Consider the following 6,000-nt stretch of genomic DNA (forward strand, 5'->3'; position numbering starts at 1 on the left):
ATAACTCATTGGGTTACCATTGTGATGTTGGGAAAAATCGCACTTTTTTCTTTAAAATAAATGCCTTTAAAAAAATATTTTAAAATCTCAATGAAAATCGCGATTTTTCTTTAAAATGTTTTTTTTTCTGCATTGGTCTAGCACCCTCCCCTCCCTCACTCCATCCCCTCAACCCCTCTTCTTCCCCACCCACTCCCCCCCTTCCCCTCCCACACCCCAGTCACCCACTCCATCCTCCCTTATCCCTCCCTCCATTCTTAGGGGCTCTCTGGCGGCGCCGCCATTCCCGCTCGTCGGGTTTCCATTGTGACATCGAACATGGAGGTATTACTGCGCATGGGCGGCTGATGGGCACAGCAAGTGGAAAAGGGATTTATTAAAGTTTAAAATGTGAACAACAAAATATAACAATTTGAACGTTAATAGGATTTCTTGATGCAGGAATTTTCAACATCAGCATCATTTCCCCTTTTCACAACAGGAAGGAGTTGGCGAAAATCGCCACAACAAAAGGTAAGAATGCCGCCAAAAGGCTCATCGTTCTTTTTGCATAGATGTCGAAGAGTTCTGTCCACCACTTCAAAGCTCTCCCTCCTAATCATCGGGCACTCATCCCGAACAGTCTCACACTCCTGATCAAATGAACCATGTTGGAGTTCTTCTCAATGTTGCACATGGCATTATCGGTCACTTCGATGGGTATCTTGAATTGAGAATGTGCAGTTCTTCCACCAGGCATCAATGTAGCCGCTATACCAGAGGATGCTACAGCAAAAGCAACATCAACTTGACCTCGAACTTTGGAGAGGATCAAATTGATGAGAATTGTTTTGCCCATTCCTGCTGGTGTATCAATGAAAAACATTGAAGGAACATTCCTTTCCAAGCAGCTGCACACATGGTCATACACTGCTTTTTGCTCAACATTCAGCAGAGGCTCCTTCTCTTCAACAAATCACTGTTGTTCAGGTCTATTGTACTGCAGTTCACTCAGCAATTCTGGATTGTCACCATCAAGGTTCATCCTTCCATGTCTTGGTAGTGGCACATGAAAGTATCCCAGTGTCTTGTTGTAATTCACAAGCTTGTCTTGAATATACAACAGAGCCTGATCATGATGCCTCTCATCAATCATGATATTTGGATCATCGATTGTTCTCCGTTCTCTTTGAAGGTAATCTTCAGACATTGAATTCTTGAAGCGATCCCATAATTGTCGAGAAGTGTTGATCTCAGCAATCGTCAGCAAAACAAACAAATCTCTCATTGCTTCGGGGAGTCTTGTCCGTTTAGCATCTTCCATCGTCTGTTGCCAATGGTCATCAGTTTGCAACAAACCTCTTTCTATGCAGACGTCTTTGAAGGAAGGAAGAATATGTCCGTCATGTGTTCTCGATGAATCGAAGGATACTGGCCCTTTTACGTGATGGAGAAGCAGTCTCAAGTAGTAGAGGTCACATCTCAAGTAGTAGAGGTCAAGTCAAGTCAAATTTATTTGTCACATACACATACACGATGTGCAGTGAAATGAAAGTGGTAATGCCTGCGGGTTGTGCACAAAATGAATTACAGTTACAGCATATAAATAAAGTTAATAAGTTACTATTAGTGTCGACAAAAATTTAGTCTGGGGTTATAAAAGTTGACAGTCCTGATGGCCTGTGGGAAGAAGCTCCGTCTCATCCTCTCCGTTTTCGCAGCGTGACAGCGGAGGCGTTTGCCTGATCGTAGCATCTGAAACAGTCCGTTACTGGGGTGGCAGGGGTCCCTCATGATCTTGCTTGCTCTGGATCTGCACCTCCTGATGTATAGGTCCTGCAGGGGGATGAGTGTAGTTCCCATGGTGCATTCTGCCGAATGCACTACTCTCTGCAGGGCCATCCTGTCCTGGGCAGAGCTGTTCCCAAACCAGACTATAATGTTGCCGGACAGGATGCTCTCTACAGCCCCAGAGTAGAAGCAATGAAGGATCCTCAGAGACACACTGAATTTCCTCAATTGTCTAAGGTGGTAAAGACGCTGCTTAGCCTTACTCACCAGTGCGGCAATGTGCGTTGCCCACGTCAGATCCTCTGTGATGCAGACTACCAAGTATTTAAAACTGCTCACCCTATCCACAGTAGACCCATCTATCTCCAGTGGCGTGTACGTCCCTGGATGTTTAGCCCTTCTGAAGTCCACAATCAGCTCCTTTGTTTTAGTGACATTCAAGAGGAGGCTATTGTCCTGACACCAGAGTGCCAGATCAGCCACCTCCTCCCGGTAGGCCTTCTCATCGTTGTTGGAGATCCGGCCCACCACCACAGTGTCATCAGCAAACTTGATGATGGAGTTTGAGCTGAACCTGGCCCCACAGTCATGGGTGTACAGGGAGTACATTAGGGGGCTAAGGACGCAGCCCTGGGGGGATCCTATATTCAGGGTGAGGGAGCTAGATGTGTGTTCCCTCATCCTGACCACTTGGGGCCTGGCAGTGAGAAAGTCCACTGAATCGGACAGTGCCCTAGCTTATGGAAGGACTATTCAGAATCCTGATAACAGATGGGGATCTGCCCAAAAAGAGCAGGGAGAAGAAGGAATGACCAGGGTGAGACAAGTCTCTGATTACGTTGGCTGCTTTTCCGAGGTTGCGTGAAGTGCACATGGAGTCAGAGGCGGAAAGCCTAGTTTGCGTGACGGACTGGCTATATCCCCACCTCACTGCAATTTCTTGCAGACTTGGATAGTTCCCAAACCAGTAAAACCATTTAATGACATTGCTAACAGTAAATAGTGTAATAACAAGTAACTGCAGATGTTGATTTACCAAAGGAAGATTGTTTTTTAAATGCTGAAGTAACCCAGTGAGTCAAGCATCTCAAGAGAATATGGATAGGTGACTTTTCAGATCAACACCCTCATGCAGTAAATAGTGTAGATAGAAACAGAAAATTGAGAAACGGCATTAACAAATTGGGAGTGATGAAAACGATGACAATGGAGTTCAGCATTGAATGTGGAGTCATCTATTTTGGATTCTAATTAAACACCACAGGTTTTTTTTCCCCAAGAAGACAAGAACTATGGACGAGCAAGAATCTAACTGAAGAACCCTTTGTGGAAAGGCAAAATATATAAAAAGGTCAAATAGATTTTTGCCATAACATCAAGGATACATGCGTGCACTTTCTTCTAGATTATTCTGTTCAGTGCCGGTAAATAAACCAGGAAGGAAATATGACCTTGAAGTGGCATAAAATGCTAATTAGCAACGATGATTTGGGACTATAGTGGGTAGTTGTGTCGGCTAGGCCTGTATTCCTGAAACTTTAGATATTATCTATATTCAGCATTAAAACTGATTGAAGAACTAACAAAGAGAAGCTATCTGCTCTGTCATGGAAGAGCAAAGAATATTGGACGTATCTTTTGATAGCGTTTCATCTGTCTGTGGATGATGTCAGTAAGCACTTATTTCTCTGTATGACAGTGGAAATGTGCAGTTGTCTGCCTTGAGAACAACGGTTTTGTCAGTTGTTTAGTCAGTGAAATTAAGATTTTTGTTAAAAGTAATGAATTTAAGAAATATAGAAAAGAGTTAAAGCACAAGGATAGATGATAACAAGGGAAGGGGTAGAATGAAAAAAAGGAAATATGTAAAACCAGAAACATTTGAATAGACATTTATACTAAAAGTTAAAATTTGGTTTGCGTTTAATTTTGATTTTTAAAAATATATTTAAATTATATTTTTTGCTAACTATTGAACTTTGAATAACTGAAAAGGTTTTTTAAAGCATACCACTCTTATAAGATTACACTTATTATTGTTTATACTTTTAGTATTGTTATAAAGGTTTAATCTAATACCACCAAACCCTCCCAAAGTGTGGCAATTATCAGGTGGTGTCCCAAGGGAGCATTTTCATCAGTTTGCATCAGTACTTTTTTAAACAAACCAAATCTCAGAACATTGCTCAATCCCAACAGAAATAATTTTGAAAAACTGCCCAATGTTACAAATGTATAGATGAACAGGTGCCCAAGAATGCAAATACATAATTTCTGCAAAGTACACTTGTAGCACAAAAAAAAACCTTGCCAATCAGTCCTGATGAGATGCCACGGATGCTGAATTCCTACAATAGTGTTTTTTTCTCTCTAAATTTTTCTCTCTAAATTTTTTCTCTCTAAATTTTTTTCTCTGGGATCGACCTTGAAGACTCCGGTCGCAGGGCCTGGACTCAGGACTCAGGACTTTCATCAGCCTGCTCGGCTCGGCTCGGCCCTGGGACTTTCCATCGCCCGGTGGGGGCTCAGGACTTTCATCGGCCTGCTCGGCTCGGCCCTGGGACTTTCCATCGCCCGGTGGGGGCTTCAAAAAGTTGGGAGCCTCGATCACCTCGTGGCACCACGGGAGAAGAATGAGGAGGAGATAAGACTTTGCCTTCCATCACAGTGAGGGTGTGCCTAGAGCAATCACTGTGATGGCTGTTTGTGTAAAAATTGTATCTGTGTGTCCTGTGCTTTTTGTTGTCTACTGCCGGACCCTGACGTGAGAGGACGCTGGCGTTGTTTATTCGCCGCTTTTCCGTTAGGATAGTTTGTCTGTTTGTTTTTATGTTGATTGTTTTTGTAAAGCGCTTTGAGCACCCGATAAGGCGCTATATAAAATAAATGAATTATTATTATTATTATTAAATTATATCACCCACAGTCTCTTGTGACTCCAAATGGCCACTACATTTAAAGTTCGTGAACAGAATTCAGCACTTGCAAATTTTAACTTGGAGCAAATGAAACAATATAGGGTTAGTGAGTGCGAGTTGTAAAGAGATAATATCATGGCTGATCTATCATTGAATTGTAGAGTAGGCAGGAGATGCCAAATTATTAATTTTTAATTGTTCTGTACATACAAGAAGTGTTCGGGCCTCCAATGAGAACAAGATGCAATTTATCTTACATCCTCCTCACTCTCCTGCCTAAGTACAGCCAAGGTTAAAAGAAAATCAAAGAGAGAGACAAACACAGGGAACTGCAGATGTTGGAAATTTTGAGTTGGGCTTAGGCAGCATCTTTGGAGGGAATTCCTTCCCAACTTCCCACTGAGTTGCCCCAGCACTTTTGTGTTGTATTCAAGGTAAAACAAACGTCACCCTTACCTTGAGCTGGAATATGGCGTTTGCCCATGGAGAGGAGAGGAGAGGGGAAAGACGTCCCTGCTCACGCCATGCACTTAAACGTGAATGTCCCACTTTCCCTACCCACCCACAGCAAGGTCTCTACTCACCAACCCGCCATCAGTAAAGGAGGTCCGGTGGGGGGAAGGAAAGCAAGAGAGAGAGAGAGAGAAACGAAGGGGAGGAGGAAAAAGGCACCAGAGGTGTTACAAATGCGTGATGGAAACTTGGCTTTATTTTGTGAAGGAGGTTTTGGGGGGGGATTTGTTATTTTTAAAGATAATGCCGACCAGTTGCGCGGCCGATGGATGCACGGCCGTGTACAACATGTACACCAGCTTCCACAGGGAGGGCAGGGGAGGGGGGGAGGGATGCACGGCCGTGTACAACATGTACACCAGCTTCCACAGGGAGGGGAGGGATGCACGGCCGTGTACAACATGTACACCAGCTTCCACAGGGAGGGGAGGGGAGGGCAGGAAGGGAGGGGGGGGGAGGGGAGGGATGCACGGCCATGTCCAACAAGTACACTAGCTTCCACAGGTAAGGGAGGGGAGGGGAGGGGAAGGGGGGGGTGGGGATGGAGGGAGGGAGGGGAGGGGAGGGGCGGTGAGGGGAGGGATGGGATGGGAAAGTGAGATGAGAGGAAAACTCCTCGGGTGAGTCAGTGTTAACCCGGAGCCTGCGGCCTACAGCGCCGTTGCCATGGGTGCCGCTGCGGCCTACAGCGCCGTTGCCATGGGTTGCGCTGCGGCCTACAGCGCCGTTGCCATGGGTGTCGCAGCTGTCGGCGGGTCACGTCCCTCCCCTCCCTGTAAAAAGATGGTGATGATGTTCA

The sequence above is a fragment of the Rhinoraja longicauda genome, chromosome 34 (genome assembly GCF_053455715.1).
Source record: "Rhinoraja longicauda isolate Sanriku21f chromosome 34, sRhiLon1.1, whole genome shotgun sequence".
Taxonomy (NCBI): Eukaryota; Metazoa; Chordata; class Chondrichthyes; order Rajiformes; family Arhynchobatidae; genus Rhinoraja; species Rhinoraja longicauda.